The sequence below is a fragment of the Lissotriton vulgaris genome, chromosome 4_1 (assembly GCF_964263255.1).
Source record: "Lissotriton vulgaris chromosome 4_1, aLisVul1.2, whole genome shotgun sequence".
Taxonomy (NCBI): domain Eukaryota; kingdom Metazoa; phylum Chordata; class Amphibia; order Caudata; family Salamandridae; genus Lissotriton; species Lissotriton vulgaris.
The window spans coordinates 312,348,476-312,374,190 of NC_141691.1; the positions used below are offsets into that span (position 1 = coordinate 312,348,476).

Here is a 25,715-nt window from a genome sequence, read left to right on the forward strand (position 1 = left end):
TCAACAGTGAGCATCGGAGTGCGCAGGTTTGCATTGGAGCCCAGCCTCTAGCACAGCCCGACCTGCTGAGACTTGGCCCTTTATTGGTGGCGGGGTCCTGTGGCGGCGTTGTGGAGGGGAAGGGAGGCCGCCATCTTATGACAGACCCGCCAAACCCGGATTGCCACAGACATCAACGAGGACCCCAGTGGTACTGCCGGTGAGTGGAGGGCCCGGATCTGCAGTGCCCGTGAAGTGGAAGGGAGGCCAGTGTGATATTGACTGCCCAGTTGTAATACAGGAGTGTGGGAGGCCAGAAGCGCAGGTTTGCGGCGGGCCCACGTTTGGGTTGACTGCTTGGTTTGCTGGCTGGTGGATGGTGAGCAAAGAGTTGGATAGCTGAGAGGCGCTGGGCGGCGGCAGGGCCGGGCATGCCCCTGCTTGTTGGACCGCATCCCGCAGCCACGAGTGGACGGACTGTGCGGGACCCAATCTGTGCCAGGAGGCTGTCTGAGAGGGTGTAGTGCTGCCTCGTGGGGTGGCTTCCTGAGATTATTGCCTCTAGGGCGTACAGAGGCAGCTGACGTCAGTGGTAGCAGAGCCAGATTTGACTGTGACTGAAACACCTAGAGCCCAGGTCAGATGCAGCGCCCCTCTCATATCCTCTAGAACACCCCAGCGTACTGCCTCCTCTGTGGACCCCGGGGTAGTTACTCGATGCCAGCTGCTGAAAGGGAGCTGATAGCAGTGACGGGTGGGGCCTTCCATGACCCTCTTGAGCTTACCCGGAGAGTGCTATGTCCTCCTCCAGAAACAGGAAGGAAAAGACCATCAAACATTTGTTTGTCAAGGCGCAAACTGATCCAATTGCCTCCACCACAGCGGCTGGATCCTTGGGCCCAAGGCCAGGCAAGGAAGACGGAGTTGAACTCATTACCAAAGCGGTCCCCGAATCCATGTTTGGCGCTCTACGGGAAGACATCCACACCCTCAAGCAAGAGTTCACATCGGAGATCCGTGAGGTCAGACGGGAGATGCATGGCATTGGTGAGAGGGTCGCTGACCTGGAAGGTAAGAGCGATGGGAGGAACACGGAGATAGCAGCTCTGCAACAGGAGATACTCCGGATCCATGAGCACAAGTGGTTCTCCAAAAACACGTTGAGGACCAGGAAAACTGGTCCCGGCGTCACAATATACGCATCAGAGGGGTGAAGATGGACGACGACTCGAATGATCTATTTTCCTACTCCAGAGAACTTTTCAATCACATTTTGCCGACCGTTGGAGACAGAGCTGCAAGTGGACTGGGCGCACAGGGTGGGTCCCCCGAGGGCTCCGTCGGCCCCGCCGCCGGACATATAAGTCTGTGTCCAAGACATTCGCACCAAAGAGGCTATCCTCCAAAAAGCACGACAAATGCACCCTTTACAGTTTCAAGACCACTCCCCTGTCCTCTATCAAGACTTATCCGCTCTCACCTTACAGAAGAGGAGAACCTTCAAGCCTATTACTATGCACTTATAGCAGCACAACATCACCTACAGCTGGGGCCACCCGTTCATGCTAGTGTTTCGCATGGATGATAACCTGTACCAGCTGCAATCTTTGTCAGAGGCTAGCAGGCTGCTGGGTGTGAAACTACCGGAGTCAGAGGGTGAAGATGAGGATTTCAAAGTAGAGGTTGAGGATTCCAGGCCCGATGGCGTCAACAGGGCTGCAGGCGTCATCTCAGGAAGCCCAGTGCCGCAGAAGTCATGGAGGGCAGAAGGTCCGCTCTGGAGACAGTTTCTGCAGATCCCCCCAGCACCCAGGCTGGCTGACTTTGGACACTATATTAGGCTGATTGTTTGATTTCTTAAGGCCCAGGCCATTGGCGGGAGGAAGAGGACTTTCCTGTTGGTAGCTTACCCCGATATCCTTTCACTGATCAACCATGGCTGATGGACTATGCGTTTATGTTCTATTTTGCTTCCTTAATATGTTTTGTAGTTTGGGAATTGTTGGGGGGGGTCGAGGGGGGGGTCCAGTGCACCACGTTCGACTTTTTCCTAGTGCTAGTGTAGCTCCGCATGTCTGAGTCGCCCTTCCTTTCCTAGCGGTCCACTGCGCTGGCGATGCCACACATAGCCCTTCGAGTGTAAGCCTGACCCGGTCGGTTATTGGTAATGCCTGATACTACCCTTAGGATTTTAACCCTCAATGTGGAGGGGTCTTAATAATCCAGTGAAGTGCAGGGCGGTACTTGTCATGTTTAGAGAACACACAAGCAGATATATGCTTACTTCAGGAGACTCATTTGCTAGCGCGCGACTGTCATACTCTGAGGTCTTGTAGATTTCGCACTCAGTTCTTCTCATGTTCTACTAAGACGGCTGGGGTGGCAATTTTGGTAGCACAGCAGTTTAAAGGGGACGTACTGCATAAAGGTGCCGAGATTAGGGGGAGACTACTGACCTATCATTTCACCCTGGGCAGGCTAACATTTACCATTGGCTCCCTATATGCCCCGAAGGAAGGCCAGGAGGAGTTTCTGCATTCCGTTCTTACAGAGCCCACAGCCATGTTGGACCGTAGTATCATCTTGGGGGATGACTTAAATCTAGTGTTTAATAACCTTTTGGACAGATCCAGTCAGTACACGCATCAGTTAGGTGCAATTTCTGCAGAGGGACTTGGGTAATTGAATGACCTAGACCAGGGGTCTCCAAACCGGTCCTGAAGGGCCGGATCCATGCCAGATTTTAAAATAACTACATGTATCTCAATGGGGATATCCCAAAAATCTGGCATGGATCCGGCCCTCCAGGACCGGTTTGGAGACACCTGACCTAGGCCTACATGACCTTTGGCGCAGCTTTCATCCGCTAGATAGGGAATACTGTTATTACTCGCATGCACACAAGACCTACACAAGACCAGATCATTTGCTGGGTTCTGACCACAGTTGAGATAGGAGTGGCCTCACTTTCGGATCACGCCCTGGTACTTGCCACTCTCACCCTTCCACCTACATCGCGCCCCTCCAGGGTATGGGGCCTTAGGGACACTCTCTCACACAGTGCTGACGTCGTGAAGCATATACAAGGCGCCATCACTGACTACCTCTCCCATAATGCGAACTCGGATACCTCCTTTGCAACCCAATGGGCAGCGCTGAAGGCCGTAGTTAAGGGAAAATTTATTGCGCTTTTGACTGCTGACAATAGGGAGCGCCAGCATAAGTGCGATGAACTCACACAACAAGTCCGTGAATTGGAGCAGATGCACCAGAGGACGGAAGCCCCGAGGGTGTGGCGTCAGCTTAATACTATGCACCACCAATTAACGGCGCTTGACCAAGACAGGGCAGAGTTTGCGGCTCTAAGACTGAGGCACGCTTACTATACCGGGGGAGATAGGTGCGGGCGACTGTTAGCCAATAGGTTACGAGAGGTCCGTCAGCAACAAGGGGTCAGAGAGATTGTCAGGTCGGATGAGTCCAGTGCATCGGAAGATGCAGATATAGCGGAAACATTCCGCGACTTTTATAAATGAATGAATTGAAATGAAAAGACTATTTATATAGCACGGTAGCTACCCTCAGGTGTCCTAGCGCTCAGACGTCAGAACTTGGCTAGTAGCAATCAGAGCTAGTCAGATTTATTAAACAGCCAGGTTTTCAACAGTTTGCGAAAAACGAGCAATTTGGGGTCCGATCTGAGTTGGAGGGGCAGGGAATTCCACAGCCCGGCCGCTTAGTAAGAAAAGGAGCGACCTCCACACCTTGACCTCCTTATCCTGGGTATGCGGGCCAAAAAAGCTGTGCTTGACCTGAGCTGTCTGGTTGGGTGGTAGGTGGTTATCAGGGGTTGGTTGATGATAGCACCTGTCCCCCAAAAGGATCGGTGCGTAATACACATTGCTTTAAACTGGATCCTTTTCCTGACTGGGAGCCAGTGTAGGTCCCTGAGTCTGGCTTTGACAGAGGAGCGACGAGGGATTTGAAGGAGTGTTCTTGCAGCACAGTTTTGAATTATTTGCAGTTTGTTTAGAGTGGTCTGGGGTGCACCCAGATACAGAGCGTTTCCAAAGTCCAGGCGAGACTGGATTAGCCCTTGGACCATAGTCCGTCTTGCGTGGAAAGGTAGAAGGGGGAGGATTTTACGCAAGAGCCTTAGTAGGCCGAAGCAGGTGGCAGAAAGCTTGGCCACCTGGCAGTTGAAGTTTAACGGCTTATCACGCCATATTCCTAGGCTTTTGATTTCATCCTTCGGTACGGAGGGAGCTCCTAGACATGGAGGCCATAATGAGTCGATGGTGCTATTCGTGGGGGTACCCAGAAGAATCAGCTCTGTTTTTCCCAGTTCAGTTTAAGGCAGGAGGAGGTCATCCAACTATGGACTGCTTCCAGGCATTGCTTGAGTTGGTTATGTGTGCCTTGTGGGGGGTTAAGAGCCACCACTAGCTGAGTATCGTCTGCGTAAGTGATGATTGTTACGCCAAAAGGACGGACGATCTCAGCTAGAGGGCTCATATAAATATTAAATAGCGTAGGGCTCAGGGAAGAGCCCTGCGGTACACCACAGTCAAGGGGTTTGCTGGATGAAGTGTTGTTGCCCTCAAAAACCCGAAAGGAGAGGTTAGACAGGAAGGATTTGAGCCAGGTTAGTGCCAAGCCCGTGATTCCCCTGCTGCTCAGTCTGTGCAATAAGATGTTGTGATTCACTGTGTCGAAGGCGGCACTTAGGTCAAGGAGGATAATGGCGGCAGAGCCTCCACTATCCAAGATCTTCCTAGCTTCCTCCGTTACGGCTACCAGGGCAGTCTCGGTCCCAAGAAGGGGGCGGAGGCCGGTCTGACTGGGGTCTAAAATGTTATTAGTCTCCAAATGATTCGTTACCACAGTGTTTGTGTTTTTCCAGGATTTTGCTCATCCAAGGCAGCAAGGAAATTGGTCGATAATTGGCCGGCTTGTCTTGGTCCAGATTTGGCTTTTTTAAAAGAGCCTTTGCCATGCCTTGCTTCCATGGAGGAGGAACAATGCCCGAGACAAGGGAATTATTCAATAATTCCAGGATGGTGGGTAGAATATGGGTATCAACTGAAAGTAAGACGCGAGGGGGTGCTGGATTGTTGGGGGAGCCAGATTTCACCTGGTGCATAAAAAGCTCTAAGGTGTTTGCATCTAAAGAGGGGAAGTGGTCGAGAATGGTGTGGGGTTGGGGCTCGTATTGTGGCGGGATTTTAATATTGTTCACAGGCTGGTAAAAGGAGGTGTAGATTTTTCAAATTTTTTGATCAAAAAAGTCAGCCGGGTTGTCACAGTGGGTTTGGGCATCTGGGATGTCCTGCTGTTTTTCTGTTAAATGTAATAGCTTTTTAGCAATACGGTAGATTTATTTTGGCTTGCACGAGGCATCAGGGATTTTACCCTAAAAAAAGGATACCTGTGTGAGTTAATACTGGCTTTGTAAGCTTTAATTGCTACTCTGTATTCAGTTTTCCTGGAGGGGGAGTAGTCTTTACACTGGGGGCCTGTCCGATAGCTTCCAGGGAGTTGCCTTTCTGGACTCGGTTTCCCTGTCCTCTCTGACGGCAGCTCAGGCCGAACATCTAGATAGGAATATCCAAACGGAAGAGGTCATAGCCGCTATATCCCGCTTTAAGTTGGTGAAAACCCCAGGGCCGGATGGCTTCTCTGCTATTTCTATAAGAAGTCTTGCGCGGTGCTTGTCCCGCTTCTTACCAAGCTGTTTAACTCCTTTGCTGAACTGGGAGAGATACCGAGTGACCTCTTAGGAGTCTCAATAGCAGTGATCCCTAAACCGGGGCATATCACCCGATATCCCTCCTCAAAGTTGACCTTAAAAAGGACACAGGAATACTAGCCGCCCACCTAGCCCCTCACATGCCCGGCCTCATTGATCCAGACCGGCAGGCTTTATACCTGAACGCCAGACGTCAGATAACACCAAGTGGATTCTTCATCTTATATTGAGAGCTACTCGGTGCCCGGGGAATATATGATGTTGGCCATAGATGCCAAAAAGGAGTTTGACCGCGTTCATTGGCCCTATTTGGAGCAGGTGCTGGAGAGGGTGGACACTATATTAGGCTGATTGTTTGATTTCCTAAGTCCCAGGCCATTGTCGGGAGGGAGAGGACTTTCCTGTTAGTAGCTTACCCCGATATCCTTTCACTGATCAACCATGGCTGATGGACTATGCGTTTATGTTCTATTTTGCGTCCTTAATATGTTTTGTAGTTTGGGAATTGTTGGGGGGGGTCAAGGGGGGTGTCCAGTGCTCCACGTTTGACTTTTTCCTAGTGCTAGTGTAGCTCCGCATGTCGGAGTCGCCCTTCCTTTCCTAGCGGTCCACTGCGCTGGCGATGCTACACATAGCCCTTCGAGGGTAAGCCTGACCCTGTCGGTTATTGGTTATGCCTGATACTACCCTTAGGATTTCAACTCTCAATGTGAGGGGTCTTAATAATCCGGTGAAGCGCAGGGTGGCACTATCATGTTTAGAGAACACACAAGCAGATATATGCTTACTTCAGGAGACTCATTTGCTGGATCGCGACTGTCATACTCTGCGGTCTCGTAGATTTCCCACTCAGTTCTTCTCATGTTCTACTAAGACGGCTAGGGTGGCAATTTTTGTAGCACAGCGGTTTAAAGAGGACGTACTGCATAAAGGTGCCGAGATTAGGGGGAGACTACTGACCTACCGTTTCGCCCTGGGCGGGCTAACATTTACCATTGGCTCCCTATATGCTCCGAAGGAAGGCCAGGAGGAGTTTCTGCATTCCGCTCTTACGGAGCCCCCAGCCACGTCGGACCGTAGTATCATTTTGGGGGGTGAGTTAAATCTAGTGTTTAACAACCTTTTGGACAGATCCAGTGAGTGCACGCATCAGGTAGGTGCAATTTCTGCAGAGGGACTTGGGCAATTGAATGACCTAGGCCTACATGACCTTTGGCGCAGTTTTCATCCCCTAGATATGGAATACACTTATTATTCGCATGCACACAAGACCAACGCAAGACCAGATCATTTGCTGGGTTCTGCCTCAGTGCGCGTACTCGCGACCACAGTTGAGATAGGGGTGGCCTCACTTTCAGATCACGCCCCGGTACTTGCCACTCTCACCCTTCCACCTACAGCACGCTCCTCCAGGGTATGGCGCTTTATGGGGCCTTAGGGACACTCTCTTGCACAGGGCTGATGTCGTGAAGCACATACAAGGCGCTATCACTAACTACCTCTCCCATAATGCGAACTCAGAAACCTCCCTTGCAACCCAATGGGCAGCATAGGGAGAATTTATTGCGCTTTTGACTGCTGAAAATATGGAGCGCCAGCGTAAGCGCGATGAGCTCACACAACACGTCCGTGAATTGGAACAGATGCACCAGAGGACGGGAGCCCCGAGGGTGTGGCGTCAGCTTAAGACTATGCGCCACCAGTTAACGGTGCTTGACCAAGACAGGGCAGAGTTCGCGGTTCTAAGACTGAGGCACGCTTACTATACCGGGGGAGATAGGTGCGGGCGACTGTTGGCCAATAGGTTACGAGAGGTCCGTCAGCAACAAGGGGTCAGAGAGATTGTCAGGTCGGATGAGACCAGTGCATCAGAAGATGCAGATATAGCGGAAACATTCCGCAACTTTTATGCTACTCTCAACACTGGGGGCCTGTCCGATAGCTCCGAGGGAGTTGCTTTCTGGACTCGGTTTCCCTGTCCTCTCTGACGGCAGCTCAGGCCGAACATCTAGATAGGAATATCCAAACGGAAGAGGTCATAGCAGCTATATCCGGCCTTAAGTTGGCGAAAGCCCAAGGGCCAGGCGGCTTCTCTGCTATTTTCTATAAGAAGTTTTGCGCGGTGCTTGCCCCGCTTCTTACCCAGCTGTTTAACTCCTTTGCTGAACTGGGAGCGATACAGAGTGACCTCTTAGGAGCCTCAATAGCAGTGATCCCTAAACCGGGGCATATCACCCGATATATCTCCTCAATGTTGACCTTAAAAAGGACACAGGGATACTGGCCGCCCGCCTAGCCCCTCACATGCCCGGCCTCATTGATCCAGACCGGCAGGCTTTATACCTGAACGCCAGACGTCAGATAACACAAAGTGGATTCTTCATCTTATAGAGAAAGCTACTCGGGTGCCTGGGGAATATATGATGTTGGCCATAGACGCCAAAAAGGAGTTTGACCGCGTTCATTGGCCCTATTTGGAGCAGGTGCTGGAGAGGTTGGGGATACAGGAGAAGTTCCGTACCTTTGTTTGTAATTGCTACAGATTCTCTACATCCACGGTCAGAGTGAATGGATACACCTCTTTTAGTTTTACCACCGAGAGTGGCACGAGACAAGGGTGTCCACTATCGCCCCTTCTCTTTGCTCTGTATATGGAGCCTTTGGCTCAGAAAATTTGGCAGAACTCGGCAATTGAAGGGATCAAGTTTGGCGCCTATGTCCACAAAATTAGTTTATACGCAGACGACGTGTTGATCTCCCTTATTAATCCGAAGACAGCTCTGCCGGCGTGTCTGGCAGACTTAGACGCCTTTGCCAGGGTTGCTGGATTCAAAGTGAACGAGGACTAGTCGATGGCCTTGTACCTCTCGCTATCCCCTTCCATCTGGGAATATCTACAGAGCTTGTTTCCCATTCAGTGGGCGGTGGATACTATCCCGTATTTGGGAATCCAACTGGCCCCCTCCCTCTCTGCTGTGACTACCACCAACTATGCTATCCTTCGTGGGAAAATCCGACGCGAGGTCGGTCAGTGGAAGCACTACCCTCTTTCCTGGTTAGGAAGAATCGTGGCGGCCAAAATGACTATTTTGCCTCAGATCCTCTACCTCTTTCGAACCTTCCCTCTCCAACCGCCGGTTGGATGGATTCGACAGACGCAATCCGACTTGGCCCAGTTTATCTGGAATAGTCGGAAGCCGCAAATGCGGAGAATGGTAGTGACACTTTCCCCCGTAGATGGGAGGACTGGGAGTTCCCGATCTCCAGCTGCACTATCAGGCGGCACAATTGTGATACCTGGTCGAGTGGAGCAGATGGAAATCGGAGAAGCATTGGCTGTTCCAAGATCAGGCAGTTTTATGCTTCACACATAACGCGAGTCCCCCTCGAGGTGTGGGACGCCACCAATATCAAACACGACCTTACAACCTTCCCGTCTCCCCTCACCCCGTTGGTCGACAACCCTGATTTCACCCCAGGCGCAGTAGAGGCAGCTTTTGCACACTGGAGGCCGGCTGGTTGCCGGTTCTTGTATCACATATATGGAGCTGAGGAGGTTGTTCCATTTTCCCAGTTTAGACAAGAGTACGGTCTCCCGGAGAATGAATGACTAAGATACCTACAGGTGCGGCATTGGGCACTACAACCACAGGTCCGCAAAAGTGCGGACAGGCGCTTATACCCTTACGAAAGATCGCTCATCACCCGCATGTCCGACGCCAAGCTCATCTCCAATCTCTACAAGATGTTACAGGTCACACAGGCATACACACACAATCCCAGCAGGGAGCGATGGGAGAGAGAGCTAGGCAGGACACTCACCCACAAAGAATGGGAGGGGATATACTACAAGGCCTGACACTCTGCGTACCACGATGGACTCACAAAGACATTCATTAAAGTGGTGACATATTGGTATTATACCCCAGAGAGACTACATGAGATGGACCGCGACCGAGAAGAGACTTGCAGGAGTGGTTGTGGCCAGGTTGGCAACCTGGTGCATTTGTTGTGGGAATGCGTACCTATTCAACCCTACTGGGCTCAAGTGTTGAATGAGGTAAATAAGCACTTTAAGACAGGTGGTTCCGTCACAAGCATGCAAGGGGTTAAATGATAAAAATCATCAGAGCAGGGAACAACTTCAAAGCACTGAATAGGACAAGATTATTTCCAATTTTTTTTATCTCAGAACGGAGAAAATATATAGTATTCACATATGACAAAACCACACCTGATGTTACCTCCCATTTCCAAATGTCAAATTTAGAATAGATTGGTGATTTCGACTTAAAAAACTTTCTGTTATTGATAGTCCTGCAGGGCAAAATTATTGGAGCAAATCTCGTAGCAATTGGTATCATCCCTTCAGGATTATGTAATATTTCTAAACTCACCATCAGGCATTTCAATTATTTCTTGTTCAATTTTTTAGCTTTTCCATTTAACATAATAAAGTAGTGGCTCATCTCTGTCCTTTTGAGAAAGCATTTCCTTCCCATGAAAGTCTGCTTTTGTTACTTTGACTCATCCTTCAAAGCAAACTATATACACTCTACCAAACATACATACTAAATATAGACAGTGCTTCAGCCTGAGAAGTCTGGAAATGTGCCTGGCAAAAGCATTCTATGAAGAGGACAATATGTGGGGCATGTTTGAAGATTCACAGATACCTGTTTCATTTGTTCCTCAATAGTGGGATCAACAACATCACATTGGTAGGGGTGAGGGGGAGGACCTGGCCACGAACAGGAATGGCCACACTCTAGCAGAGCTCTGAGTCAACACTCGGTAATAGGGTGACCAACTGGCATTGGTGCAAATTCAGGACGGTGAGTGTAAAAATTCAGGACAAAGGGTCAAAATTTAGGACACAAATTGAGGACAGGAGGTCAAAATTCAGGACAAAACTTCAGGACAATAGGTACGTTTTACAGACACATCAGAGGAGGTCGCGCAATAGTATATAAGTAAGCCCAGCATATCCAAACATATTCAACCATTTGCAAACCTCTCCATAATGTATCCTTCCATCTATCATTTCACTCATCCATCCCTTCATCAATTCTTTCACTCATCCTTCCATTATCCATCCATCCACCCTTTCACCCTTTCTCCTATCCATCTGTACACTTATCCATCCACACTTCTTCCCATCCATCCATTCACTCATCCATCCAGCCATTTACCCTTTCACCCATCCAGCCATCCTTTCACTTACTCATCCTTCCACCCTTTCAGTCATCCATCCATCCTCCCTTTCTCTCTCCATCGACCCTTTCACTTAGCCATCCTTCCTTCCATCCACCCACCCATCCATCTACTCACCCACTCACAAATCCATCCATTGACCCTATCACTCATCCATCTTTTCTCTCATCCATCTTTTCTCTCATCCATCTATCCTTTCACTCCTCTATTCATCCTTTTGTCCATCTACCCTCCCTTTCACTCACTCATCCATCCTTACATCCACCCTTTCACTCATACGTCTATCCATTCATCCTTGCACTTATCAATTCATCAATCTATCCATCATTTCACTCATCCATCCACCCACTCACTCATTTTCCACCTTTTCACTCATCCATCCACCCATTTACCCATCCAGCTACCCTTCCACCCGTACATCCAGCTATTTACCTTTTCTCTCATCCATCCTTCCACTTACTCATCAATCCATCCATCCTCTCTCATTGTCCATCTATTCAATCTTTCATTCATCCATTCACCCTTTCACTAATTCATCCAGCCATCCACCCATCCCTTCACTTACTCACCCACCTTTCCATATTAATTTTGAGCTGAGCCTTTTTGAGAAGAGGCCCATCAAGAACTTCACCCTCGCTGCAGGATCCATTCAAGGACTGGGACATAAGCCACCCAGGGCGGAGACATGATCCACCACGGTTAGGGGGTGGGGGGAGAAAGGAGCAACCACAAGGGGGGACCGGAGCAATCACTGGGGGGCGGCAGTAGCCATCACAGGAGGGGAACAGGATCCACCAGTGTGTGTGGGTATGCAGTATTCTAGTATCATCTTGGTCTCTTCCAGGGTGGGGTAGGGCTCCTCACCCCCTCCTGGACAAGACAACGAGAAGACAGACTCTCTTTCAGAAATGATTAAAGTAGAGAGTAGCTGCAAGGGATTTGGTTTATCTTATGACGTATACATCAATTATAAGGTAGTTAGCAAAAATCAACCTCCAATGTATTCTTAGAATAACAATAAGGAATTTAACTTCAATGGGTATCAGTCAATGATAAATAGAAAAAAGGAGGAATGAGCACAAGGAGAAGTAGTTTAAATCTGAAACATATTGTATTGAGTCAATCAATAGGGAAAAGTGAAAAGGCGGGGATATGGTGAACAAATCAAGACAAAGAATGTTATGAATAGAAGTATATGCAAATCAACAGGTCAATTCATAACAATTCATCAGCTCCTGTAAATTATAAAGAAAAGAAACCAAGCCAAACAATGAACAATGGTTATTTCTTGGTGAAGATGGATTGGTTATGGAGATGTTAGTTTTGACACCCCCCACTGTGATGTACAGTACTTAAAGGAGATACTCCAAGAGAACTGTTTTTACTGATTGTCCTCCATACTTTGTTAATCAGTGTGGGTGCGATTGTGCCATTTATTTATTTTATTACATTATAGACTGCATGTTTGAAGAACCAAGGTTTGCTTACAATTTAGTGACCGTAAGCTCTGTGAAGAGAACCACTTGCTGCCTTGGTGAAATCAGGGCCGGTTCTAGGATGTTTGGGGCCCTGGGCAGAAAGGGAATGTGTGAAGCCCCTCTAAATTGCAGAGACATGGCGCATTCAGGGCTGTTTGCATCTGAATTGATGCCCCTGCTCCTGAAGCTGCAGCCCCTACCTCTCAGTCACCTTCAAGCACCTCTTAACAGCTCATCAAGGGCTGAAGGTGTGAGGGTTGCCATCCCGTTGTGCCTCTCCAATGCTTCTGGGTATCTGAGCTTTGATACTGCATTGTAGTCTGTTACACCCGACCTCAAAAGCATCGGAGTCAAGAAGGGAGGTGGATGGAAGCTGTGCCGGCTTTAGGGTGGTGCGACTGGTGCCCGGTTAAAAGTACGGACAAATGGCGTCCGTTAGAGAATCCTTCACGGACAACGGACAGACGGACGAAATTACGGACTGTCCGTGAAATTTACGGACAGTTGGTCACCCTACTCGGTAAACCCCAACATCCGCTTAACATCTGTTACCCCCCACTGAGCTGGAAAGTCTGAAGGAGTGAGTCGAGACCGTATTCAGAACCCCTGCATTGGAACTCAGAACGTTAATCTGCGGCAGTGAGGACCTCAACAGCCGCTATCGGAGTGATGCATTAAGAAGGACGCGTTAGGATGGAGAAGAGGCCGCCGCTGGTGATCGCGTGCCTGGCTAGAAGGGGGGTCATTGTTCCTACCCCGGAGGTGAGCTTGCTAATCCTGCTCTGAAGCCCCCTCTCTCCCCATGGGCTACCAGTGGAGGTTTGAGCTGCGGCGTTAGAGAAGATTCGGGGCCTAAGTCCCGAGGCCCGGAGTAGCGACCCAGAAATAGAAATGGCGATGGACTACTTTGGAGACTCTGAGCCCGCTCTGAGAGTGAACCGGGGGGGCGGGGGGAGGGTCAGTAGCCTGACAAAGAAGGAGCCAGCAGCGGGCACCAAATACTGAGGGGGCATTACGGAGACAGGATACAGCCCGGAACACAGGCTTGAGTAAACTAAACTGCGGTCAGGTGAGAGCAGAAGCGGGCACCGCTCCACAGGAATCGGTGGCTCCCGCACCAGTGGTGGGGGGTGCATGTAGACCGTATCCCACCCCTCACTACCTGTAAAGTAAAATCTCAATCCATAAGCGCAGGAAGGGTGCTAAATGGAGTTGTGGTGCACGGAGACATTTACAATATGGACTAGGAGCACAGCCCTTCCTGGTCAGGGGCAAGCCCTGGTACGCACCACCAGATGCACATGGGCTGAAGTGGACAAGTAGCCAGTCTGCACTCAGTGGGGGGGTGATGAAGAACATCAGCAGACCCACCAGGGAGTTGTAATCTGAGAGAAGTTAGTGGCTGAGTCATCTGAGAAGCCTATATTGGGGACAAAGGAGGGCAGACCGTGACACAGACATCACTCAGTGCGGAAGCCCTAAAGAAAGGAGTAGTGAGCGAAGGGGTATACAACTAGGCCCCCCAAAACAATTCAACTATGGTGAAACCGAAGAGCACGGGAGAACGCCAATCCAATAAGATGGATAACTATGCCATCCCTAGGCCAACTCAACAGGCAGAGGGGGATGGGGCAGGAGAACCCTCACTAAGGTCAATTAAGGTGACGAATAAAGATGTCAAAGACACTCTGGAGCATAAAACTGAAGCAGTGATGTGGGTAGTCAACCTGATCAAGGCGGACCTTCACAAGTTAAGTGATAAGGTCTCAGAAGCAGCAACGCACATAACCCAACTGCAGTCCACGACGAAGTGGTGTAGGTGAAGATAATGACACAACAGACTTCGATAATGGTGGCAAAGCTGGAGGATCAGGAAGGAAGGGCAAGAAGGAACAACATGAGGGTGGTGGGGGTCCTAGTGTGGACCTATTTGTGGAATATCACATTATGAACACACTAAAGCTCAAAAGGCTAGAAACATTTTTTTCAGTGGAAAGGACACACAGATCCCTTATACCGAGGCCTATGCAAGGGACCCCAACACGCACAACAATAGCAAGAATCTTTAACTACCAGGACCGAAACGCAGTCCTCCAAGTGGCAAGATCAAAAGGTGACATACAGTATGGGAATGCCTGGATCCATTTTTCCCCGACTTCACATTACAAGTTCAGCGTCAACGGAGGAGTTTCGAAGTATTAAAGAGAGAACTGAGAGAGAGGGAAATCAAATCTATGATGCCTTTCACAGCAAAGCTCAGAATAATCGCAGAAGTCAACACCTGGCACTTCACATCACTGGAGGAAGCCTGGGAGTGGCTGGTGGGGTGGAGTATGGTGGGCAGGAAGTGACCAAAAGGACCAAGATGAAGCAGTGAGGGCAGAGAGTAGAGATCAGAGATATTTGAATTGAAGGTGGGGCACACAACACAGGCTTATCCGTCGGACCAACTGGGGATTGGTAGGGGTGAAGAAATTTGAGACATTGGGTCACTCTTAAGGGAAGATGAAAAGACAGTGATAGTATACCAAAGGGGAGTAGTGCATTGAGTGGAGAAGATCGACCCAAACAGACAAATGGGAACTGTAAAGAAAGAGTCAAACCACCAGGTCTAGATATTACCAGCCTGGAACATTTGGACTACACACAAGGATTGTTTATTGACATGGGTTGAAAAGGGTTAAATAGTTACTGCGAGTCCTGTAGTGCCTGGCACACACCTTATTTTTGTTACTCAATGTTCTGGTATGGGCGACAGGTACCATGCGGGTTGGATAGTTGTGGAACACGCAACCAAGTTAGCACAGTAGCAGGGTGGGGGGTGGGAGTTTAGTGTTGGGGAAAGGGGAATGGTTCTATAATGTTTTTGGTGTTAAAAATCGGTGTTCGGACACATATTAGAATGAGAGGTCAGGGTAGAGTCAGTGGGGGTAGGTGGAAGGAGCAGTCTCTAGCCAACATGCAGGTAAAAGGGGGAGGTAGGTAGGTGCTACTATAGTCGACCCACAGATGCAAGGGCTGAAAGTTTGGTCTTGGAATGTTAATGGCCTCAACTGTAAAATGAAGCACTACCCGTAATGCTACTTCTACATTTAAAAGGCAACCAATGCAAAGCACTGGATAGGTTGGGACACACACTATTATCACATGCATGATACACAACAGGCTCCAGATCGGTGAGGATGTTATGCAAGAAGTCACTCCCCATTGTGCCATAGGGAACCCAGACAGATCAAAGGGGGAGATTTGTGGTGGTGGGCGGACACTGGGAGGGACAGTCAATCAACCTCTGTTCCGTTTATGTCCCACCTAAGCTGCTGGCATCAGTGCTAAAAGAACTGTTTGCTGGAACTACTGGAGGGACAATTGATAATAGGGGGAGACATGAACAGCCTGATCTCAGAGGACATGGATGCATTGGGGGGATCTTCAGGAAGCTTCAAATCCCGATGTGGCTATGGCCATTCCGCCGGATTTTGACATCTTCAGGAAGGACAGAGCAAAGGGCAGGGGTGGCGGGGTTGCATTGGTGGTAAAGAAGGGCACGCCCTGCACCATCTTGCCTACTGAGGACATCCGCGGCTCGGAATTGCTGGCTTTTTCAATCGTGCTAGCGCCGCATCAATCAGTAAAGGGACTGCTAGTCTACCGCTCCCCCGGTCCGCTTGGGACGTTTTTTGCTGACCTTGATTCGGTGCTGGTGGGTCTAGCCCTGAGAGCAGAACACTGCTTAGTGGCGGGGGACTTTAACATCCGGATGGATGATCCGTCGGACCCCGCCGCTGTTAAGCTTTTGGAGGCTATGACTCCGCTGGGTCTCACCCCGCATTTGCAGGGCCCGACCCACGACAAGGGGCATACTCTAGACCAGGTCTTTTCGACCTCTCCTTTAGTGGTGAAAGAGATTCTCCCGGTCTTGTGGTCGGATCACTGGCTTGCCAAATTTGTAATCAGCGGCATTGTCAGGGCGCCTAACCCTGTCTCACTGCAGCGGGGACGAGCCTCTAGAGCATTTAGCAGGGTGACCCCTGAGATGCTGGCTCAGGCTGCTGCGTCTCACCCTTGCCCTCTGTCTGGCGAGCTAGAGAGAGACTTGGAGTCCCTGCAAGAATGGCTGACGGAGAGGCTGACTGACCTTGCCCCAGCCCTGCCCCCCCGCCCGACATCTAAGCGGGTCTCGGCCCCTTGGTTTACCCCTGCTCTGTGGGCTACGCGGCAGCAGTGCAAGGTAGCCGAAAGGGCCTGGCGGGCTCATTATGACAGCAAGGACAGGTCTGCCTACAAGGCTGTGGTTAAAGCTTACCACCGAGACATCCGCCTCGAAAAGAAAGCCTATCTTGCGGGGAGAATTGAAGCAGCTTCGAACTCCAGTAAGGAGATCTTTACCATTGTCCGAGAATTCATCTCACCTCGGACTACCGCCTCGGAAGAGGGGCCCGTAGAATCTTGGGCGGCGGATCTTGCGTGTTTTTTTACAGGCAAGATCAAACTCATCCAGGACTCCTTTCTATCGAGTAGACCGGCTACATTGCCGATGCCCGAGGCGGGCTCGCCTCCCCCAGTTATGCAGGGCGCCATATTGGCTGAGTTTCCATCTCTGCCAGCCTCCGCTTCCCTAGCGCTTATGGGCAATTTAAAATCTGGGTCTCCGCTTGACCCCTGCCCTGCTAAGCTCCTGGGTAAATTGGCGGAGGTGGTTAATCCGCTGGCGCACCCTCTTCTCAACCTCTCGTTGAGTCTGGGAGAGGTGCCGCCAGTGTGGAAGCAGGCAATGGTCATCCCGTTGCTTAAAAAGCCGGGACTTGACCCGAAAGCCCCAGCCAACTACAGGCCAATTTCGTTGCTGCCGGCTCTTGTAAAAATTCTGGAGAAGCACGTTCAGTCGGTGCTCTCCAATTTTCTGGAGTCCCATGAGATCTTACATGACTCCCAGTCGGGCTTCCGTTCAAATCGCAGCACCGAGACCGCGCTCCTTGAGGTTTCTGAAACCATTAAAGGGGTGTTGGATTCCGGGGGCAAGGTCATGCTGGTGTTGTTGGACTTGTCGGCGGCTTTTGACACCGTCCCCCACGAGGGCCTGCTCGCAAGACTCTTTGAGATTGGTCTGCGGGGGACGGTGCTCAAATGGTTTTCTTCCTTTTTGGCCGGCCGCCGGCAAACGATCTGGACATCATCTGACACCGCTGTAATGCCGCCTTTGGGAGTCGGGGTCCCGCAGGGCTCTATATTGAGCCCAACCCTTTTTAACATCTTTATGACCCCTTTGGCGGCGGTGGCGGAGTCATTTGGTGCCCGGATCGTGTCGTATGCCGACGACACCCAGCTCCTCTTCTCTTGCGAGAGAGGGGCTGATTTTGACGGGGAGAGTATCCAGAATTGCCTTGGGGCTGTGTTCGCATGGTTCCAACTGAACAGCCTCAAGTGCAATTCCGACAAATCGGAGGTACTCTTCTTCGGGTGCGATACGGAGCCTAGCTGGCAGGCCTGGTGGCCCATCGACATGTTCCCTCCGTCCGGCTCCTCTCCCATGGCCAAAAACTTGGGGGCTAAGATGGACAAGGGGCTGACGATGAAAGCCCAGATCTTGGGGGTTACCGGCACCTGCTTCGGCCTGTTAAAAATGTTGCGGAGGTTTCTGCCTCTCTTGTCCGAGGAGCACAGGAGGCTGACGGTGCAGGCTCTGATAGGCTCCAGGTTGGATTATGCCAACATTCTCTACCTGGGCCTGCCAGAGTATCTGCTGCAAAGGCTTCAAGTTGCACAGAACGCGGCGGCCAGGGCCATCTTTGGCCTAAGTAGACGCACCAGCGCCTCTGGGCTGTTGGTGACGTTACACTGGCTACCCATCCGCAAACGGATCGCCTTTAAGGCTCTGACCTTGGCCTACAAAGCGCTCCATGCTGTGGGAGCTAAACATCTCCAAAAGAGACTGACCTTTTACCATCCGACTCGCTCGTTGAGGTCAGAATCTCTACTTTTGGCGGCTGTTCCGCGTGTGAAGAGGGCTCGTCTCGGGGGCCGCTCTTTCAGTCTGTTGGCTCCACAGATGTGGAATTCATTACCGCTCCCTTTGCGGGGGGCGTCTACTCTCCTTGATTTTAGAAGAGGTCTCAAAACCTGGCTGTTTTCCCAATAGGCCTGCCTGTAGTTCTGCTTTTTTTGGTTTATTTTTTAACCTCTTTTAGCTGTGTTGTGTTATTCTGAAATCTGTTCTCCTTACCTAAAGCGCCGGGACACTCTTTTTGAGTAACCGTTGCGCTATACAAAAGAATAGATAACATAACATAACATAACATAACATAACATAACATAACAGGACGAAGGGTGGCAGCCCTTGTGAATTTATTAGACGCTATTGGTTTGGGTGATGTATGGCACCATCACCAACTGACTCTTAAACAATATACACATATGCCGGCTGCTCACGAAGGGTTCTTCAGACTAGACTACCTGATCATGCAGTTTAGTTACCTGGGACATTTTAGGGGTGTCATGTATGGTGTTTGGGCATATCTGTTCATTCTCCAGTAGAGGCTCCGCTGATAGGTCCAGAGAGGGACCACATATTATCCCCAAGGGTAAACCCATGCTACCTAAAAGATGCACAGTTTAAGGAAAATATAAGACATAGAGAGAAACAGTCCTTCGTAGAAAACTTGGGGTCAGTAGATTCCAGGGTAACGATCTGGGAGATGTTCAAAGCCGTAATCCGAGGTGATACAGTGGCTCAAATAACAGCCCAGAAAAAGGAGCGGGCACTACAATGCCACTCCATTGAACGGACAATATGTGAACTAGAAGTCCAAGTGGGAAGAAGGAAGGGGATCTCACAGGGGTGGAGGACCCTCTAAGGCTACACCAGCGGGAATTACGGGAGCTACTTGAAAATAGAGCTAGGGCACAGGCATTGGACCGATAATCAATTTGGGGGGGGGGAGAAAGAGATTGGATCCTTTCAGTCTCCATTCAATTGTTTCTAATCAGTTTGGGGAAAGGATCACTTGTCCTGCGTAAACCAAGGTCTGCAGGTAGGTAACTGGGTGTCTCCCAATAAAATGACCCTCATACACGTGTTTTTTGAAGTTTTCGTAGCGGTATATGATGTGTCCCCGCTTCTCTTAACACGTGCGTGCGTAATCCTGGGGTCAATTCTTTTGTGTGCACCCTCCACCAGGAGGCTTCCCTTTAGTTGAGGCAGTAGTGATCGTGGAAAAGTGATCAGGTGAAAGGGAAAGTGGTGAGTTATTTAAAAATTGTCCGGACAGCCAGTAAATGAATTTTAATAAATCTGGATTCGGACTATTATAAAATTAGTAGTTCGTGCTGCTGTGGAATCGATTATGGATTCTAGGGCACTTTAGTAGTTTGATAAAAACGGTCGACATGTTTCAGCCTCAGTTGACAATTAGTCAGTAGGCTTTCTTCAGGACCAGGGGGTGAAATGGTGAACAATAGTGAAAGAATAGGTAAAATTATAACCTGATTCTTCAAGTGGAAGAGGTCACAATGTACCTGTAAAGAGAAAAAAGCACACAACAACAAGTAGGGAGAAGGGGGGGGGGGGTAAATACGATTATGTACAAATTGTACAGTCTCAAAATCATTTGATTTTGAGGAAAGAAACTAAAAAATGGCAATACTTTGCGCAGAACCACGTTCATTTCAGGTGTCAACCCAACCATTCTCATGCTGCAGCGACAAAAGGTGATTTTGCTATACTGTAGTGCAGTGCCCTTAGTTTTAAAATTAAAATCATAGTGGTCTCCACAGTACTCTTACTTGGTGAAGTGGTGACATGCGTGTTATCAGAGAAGACTGTGAAGTTGGTGTATTCAATTGTGGGGGAACACTTGGTTGAAGTGAAATAGGTGGTATTATCACATTGGTCCAGAAGGTCTGTGTCTCGTTTTTTTGGCCATAATGGTATGAGGATCAGGTGTTTTTCATAGACATATGGTGTACCGTGGTACTCTATTCGACCTATTATAAATTCCCTCCGAAATGGTGCTTAAATGGGGTAAATGTAATCCTTTCATATGTGGAGTTCGATACTCGATCACGTGATTGGTCGTGAAGTCGTGCCTACCTCTATGGTTTGAAGGTTATTGCTTCATCGGGGAAGGGGGGCGTGCAGAGGGAGGTATTGCTGTTGGGAGTAAAGCATGATAGGCGTTAGTTTCAGAGGAGTATACTTGCGATTTTGTCCTCCGGATATTCGGCGCGTCTGTTTCATACCTCCAGCCTTCGCCTCTATGCCTACAGCATGTGCTGTCTCTGCCACGATTCACCCGGAAATGGTAACGGGTGTGGAACCGGATGTATATTACTCCCGATTCATAGACATAGAAAAAATGTGTTTTGCGTAATGACTAGTATGATGATGAAATGCTTATGATAATTAGCAATGCTTATAATAATTAGCAATTTGCGGGAGTCTGTTACTAAATTTGTAGAGACCGTAGTCTCCAACAAATTAGATTCCGTGCATTTCTTATTGGGAATGTGTTGTGACGAATGCTTATTTGTAATTGTGACAAATAACGAAACCTTAAAAATAAAAGGTTCCAAATGATTTAAGAGTATCCGATGGCACCAGATATATTTTAGGGCATTAAGTTGTATTTCTGTGATTAATAATCTATAGTATTGAGAAATGGTCTGCAGTATAGGGAATTAATGTGAGATTTATTCAGGGAGCGAAGTACTTTAGGTTGCCTCAATTGATCTACCTAGATTCGATTATCTATTGAGGGATAGCCATGGAATAGAATCGTTGAGGCCGATGGTGTCTGTCTTGAGTCTATGCACCCAACGATGTTCTTTTTCAAACAGGATTTTGGCTGCATTTCTATCTATGGTATCCAAGGTCTCTAGTATGACCCAATGTAGGTTATTTGCCGTGTGGCCCAATTCTTTGTAGTGGGTGGACATCTTAGTGGTGGTTCTTTTACAGTTCACATTACTGCGATGCTCATACAGTCGTTGTTTTGTCTTTCGGCAGGTCATGCCGATATACCTCATCTGACGTGGACAGGTTATCATGTAGATAACATGGCTTGTGTTGCAGTTGGTATGTCTTTTTAATTTCCAAGTTAGATCAGGGAGTAGTTGTAACTCTTTGGTGGGTTTTGTGGTTTCACAAGCTGAGCGGGTGCCGCATGGGTAATGTCCTGTTACTGGGACAGTATTCCATATTCCTGGTTGTTCTTTTCTTTTCTTTGGTGGCGGTCTGGTGTGTACTAATAGGTCTTTTAAATTTGTGCTTCTTTTGTTAGCAAAACGGGGTTTCGGCCAGTCCAGATTGTTTGATGTGATTATTTTCCAGTTTTTGTTAATTATTTTTTTGAACTTGTTTGTGACTGAACTGTAAGTGGTGACACATGTGGTCCTTTCATCCTGTGTCTTTGGGTGTGTTTCCAAAAGTGCTTCTCTAGGTTGGTTGCGAGCACGTTTCTTGCAGGAATGGATCACTTTTTTGGGGTATTCGACTGTGAGTTTGTCGCAGAGGTCATTTGCTTGGTTCTTGTAGTCACTTATCAAGCTACAGTTTCTCCTAAGATGGAGGAACTGGCTGTAAGGGAGATTCTCCCGTAGGGGTCGGGGGTGAAAGCTTTTAAAAGACAGTAAGCTATTTTTGGCTGTGGGTTTCAAGAATGTTTTGGTTTGTAAAGAGTTATTTTTTGCCAAGATGGTTATGTCTAGAAAATCTAGTGTCTTCTTATTGTCAGTATATGTACATTTCAAACATTCATCTTGATTGTTTAGCCACTGCTGAAAGTTCTTCAGGGTCTGGCTATCTCCTTTCCAAATTAGCAAAATATCGTCTATATATCTTTTCCAAAAGATAATATGACCAAGGAAAGGGTTATTTTCATTTTGAACAAACATGTCTTCAAAGGTGCTTACGTATAGACCTGCCACGCTTGGGGCAAATGTACTGCCCATTGAAGTTCCATGGCGTTGGAGAAAAAGGGTATCTTTGTACAGGAAGGAATTTTCCATCAAGGCCAATCTGCAGCATTCTAGTATAAAATGTCTAGGGGTTTTATATGGCCAATCAATACCGAAGAGGATGGTCTCTAGAATTTCCAATGTTTTTTGTTGCGGTAGGCTCGTGTAGAGGCTCTCTACATCTAGCCCTACTAGGAACATCGTATCCTCAGAATATTCAAAGTTAGTTAGCAAGTTAAGGAGATCTCTAGTATCTTTAAGGTACGTGGGGGTTTTTTGAACCAGAGGTCTCAGGTACTGGTCTGCAAATTCTGACAGTGGTTCCAAAATGGAATTGATTCCCTATACTGCAGACCATTTCTCAATACTGTAGATTATTAATCACAGAAATACAACTTAATGCCCTAAAATATATCTGGTGCCATCGGATACTCTTAAATCATTTGGAACCTTTTATTTTTAAGGTTTCGTTATTTGTCACAATTACAAATAAGCATTCGTCACAACACATTCCCAATAAGAAATGCACGGAATCTAATTTGTTGGAGACTACGGTCTCTACAAATTTAGTAACAGACTCCCGCAAATTGCTAATTATTATAAGCATTGCTAATTATCATAAGCATTTCATCATCATACTAGTCATTACGCAAAACACATTTTTTCTATGCCTATGGATCTGGAGTAATATACATCCGGTTCAACACCTGTTACCATTTCCGGGTGAATCGTGGCAGAGACAGCACATGCTGCAGGCATAGAGGCGAAGGCTGGAGGTATGAAACGGACGCGCCGAATATCCGGAGGACAAAATCGCAAGTATACTCCTTCAAAACTAATGGCTATCATGCTTTACTCCCAACAGCAATACCTCCCTCTGCACGCCCCCCTTCACCGATGAAGCAATAACCTTCAAACCATAGAGGTAGGCACGACTTCACGACCAATCACGTGATCGAGTATCGAACTCCACATATGAAAGGATTACATTTACCCCATTTAAGCACCATTTCTGAGGGAATTTATAATAGGTCGAATAGAGTACCACGGTACACCATATGTCTATGAAAAACACCTGATCCTCATACCATTATGGCCAAAAAAACGAGACACAGACCTTCTGGACCAACGTGATAATACCACCTATTTCACTTCAACCAAGTGTTCCCCCACAATTGAATACACCAACTTCACAGTCTTCTCTGATAACAAGCATGTCACCACTACACCAAGTAAGAGTACTGTGGAGACCACTATGATTTTAATTTTAAAACTAAGGGCACTGCACTACAGTATAGCAAAATCACCTTTTGTCGCTGCAGCATGAGAATGGTTGGGTTGACGCCTGAAATGAACGTGATTCTGCGCAAAGTATTGCCATTTATTGGTTTCTTTCCTCAAAATCAAATGATTTTGAGACTGTACAATTTGTACATAATCGTGTGTCTTCCCCCCCCCCCCTTCTCCCTACTTGTTGTTGTGTGCTTTTTTCTCTTTACAGGTACATTGTGACCTCCTACCACTTGAAGAATCAGGTTATAATTTTACCTATTCTTTCACTATTGTTCACCATTTCACCCCCTGGTCCTGAAGAAAGCCTACTGACTAATTGTCAACTGAGGCTGAAACATGTCGACCGTTTTTATCAAACTACTAAAGTGCCCTAGAATTCATAATCGATTCCACAGCAGCACGAACTACTAATTTTATAATAGTCCGAATCCAGATTTATTAAAATTCATTTACTGGCTGTCCGGACTATTTTTAAATAACTCACCACTTTCCCTTTCACCTGATCACTTTTCCACGATCACTACTGACTCAACTAAAGGTAAAGCCTCCTGGTGGAGGGTGCACACAAAAGAATTGACCCGAGGATTACGCACGCACGTGTTAAGAGAAGCGGGGACACATCATATACCGCTACGAAAAAATCAAAAAACACGTGTATGAGGGTAATTTTATTAGGAGACACCCAGTTACCTACCTGCAGACCTTGGTTTACGCAGGACAAGTGATCCTTTCCCCAAACTGATTAGAAACAGGCATTGGACACCCAACACAGATTATATAAAGTGGGAGACAAAGCCAACAAATTGTTAGCGTGGTTAGATAAAAAAGTGTCAACAAATAAATGGGTCCCTGGGATAATAGACCAAGAGGGGGTGTTACTCGAAACAGGGGCACAGATAGCAGAGGCATTTGCAACATACCATGAAGCACTATACTCGGCCTCCACAGATAACTCTGAAACAGACTGTGTCAACTTCCTATAAGACATAGACTTACCGCAGCTCTCCACAGAGGTGAGAGACAGACTAGACGGCGATCTTATTGTGAAGGAGATCAGCTCAGCATCAAGGGCTCTACAGTCGGGGAAGGCATTGAGGCCAAACGGTCTGCCAGTAGAACTGTTCAACGCATGCAAGACAAAACAAAACCACACCTCCTAGACATGTTTAAAGAGGCCAAATGAGTAGGGGTGTTACCTCCAGACCAGAAAACAGCAGTGATTGTGGTGATACCAAAAGAGGGGAAGCCACCAGGGGATTATGGGTGGTATAGACCGATCTCCTGCCTCAACTATGAAGTGAAGGTGTTGGCAAAGGCTTTGTCTACATGCTTATGCACAATTATCTCCTCCCTCATTCACCCAGACCAGTCCGCTTTATGCCACACAAGGGACCAGAATGAACTCATGCAGATTATTTGGGATCCTTCATGTCACTGGGGTTGGCAACTCAGAGCCAGCGGACCTCCTATCACTGGATGCCCGGATTGCCTTTGATAACATAGAGTGGCCTTACTTATGGGCTGCTCTGAACCGCCAAGGATTTGGATTGAAATTTATTGGATGGGTAAAGCTTTTATATGAGCAGCCACTAGTGGGGGTGGGAGTAAACATGACTTTATCCCGGGTGCTTCCCTTGCAAAAAATGACAAGGCAGGGGTGCTCACTGTCCCTTTTGCTATTCGATCTGGCACGGGAGCTCCTGGTGGCGTAGGTCCGGCAAGAACATCTGATATGGGGTATCCCAGTTGGGGGTGAGTGGGACGAGAACATCTCACTGTATGTGGATGACATTTTGCTATACATAAGGAAGCTCAGGCAATCTATTGACACAATACTTCCATATTTTCAGAGAACACTACAGGGTATCGAACATATTGGGAAAAATCCCATAATATCTGCTGGTAGGCGACCCCCCCCCAAGATTAACATATAGGTGTAACGTCCCATTAGAGATGAAGAGGTTCAAATATCTGGGGGTATCAAGAAACCTACAGGAGGTTCTTGAACGGAATTTGGCGACACAACTAGAAAAATGTATAAGTGACGCCCA

At 48.2% G+C, this 25,715-nt stretch overlaps 1 protein-coding gene across 1 annotated transcript in view; it reads left to right on the forward strand.

Moving 5' to 3' along the window:
* The window catches only part of CD40LG (CD40 ligand), a 166,501-nt gene that overhangs the window by 9,463 nt on the left and 131,323 nt on the right, over positions 1 to 25,715 (forward strand). The gene's annotated exons all lie outside the window — the stretch shown is intronic.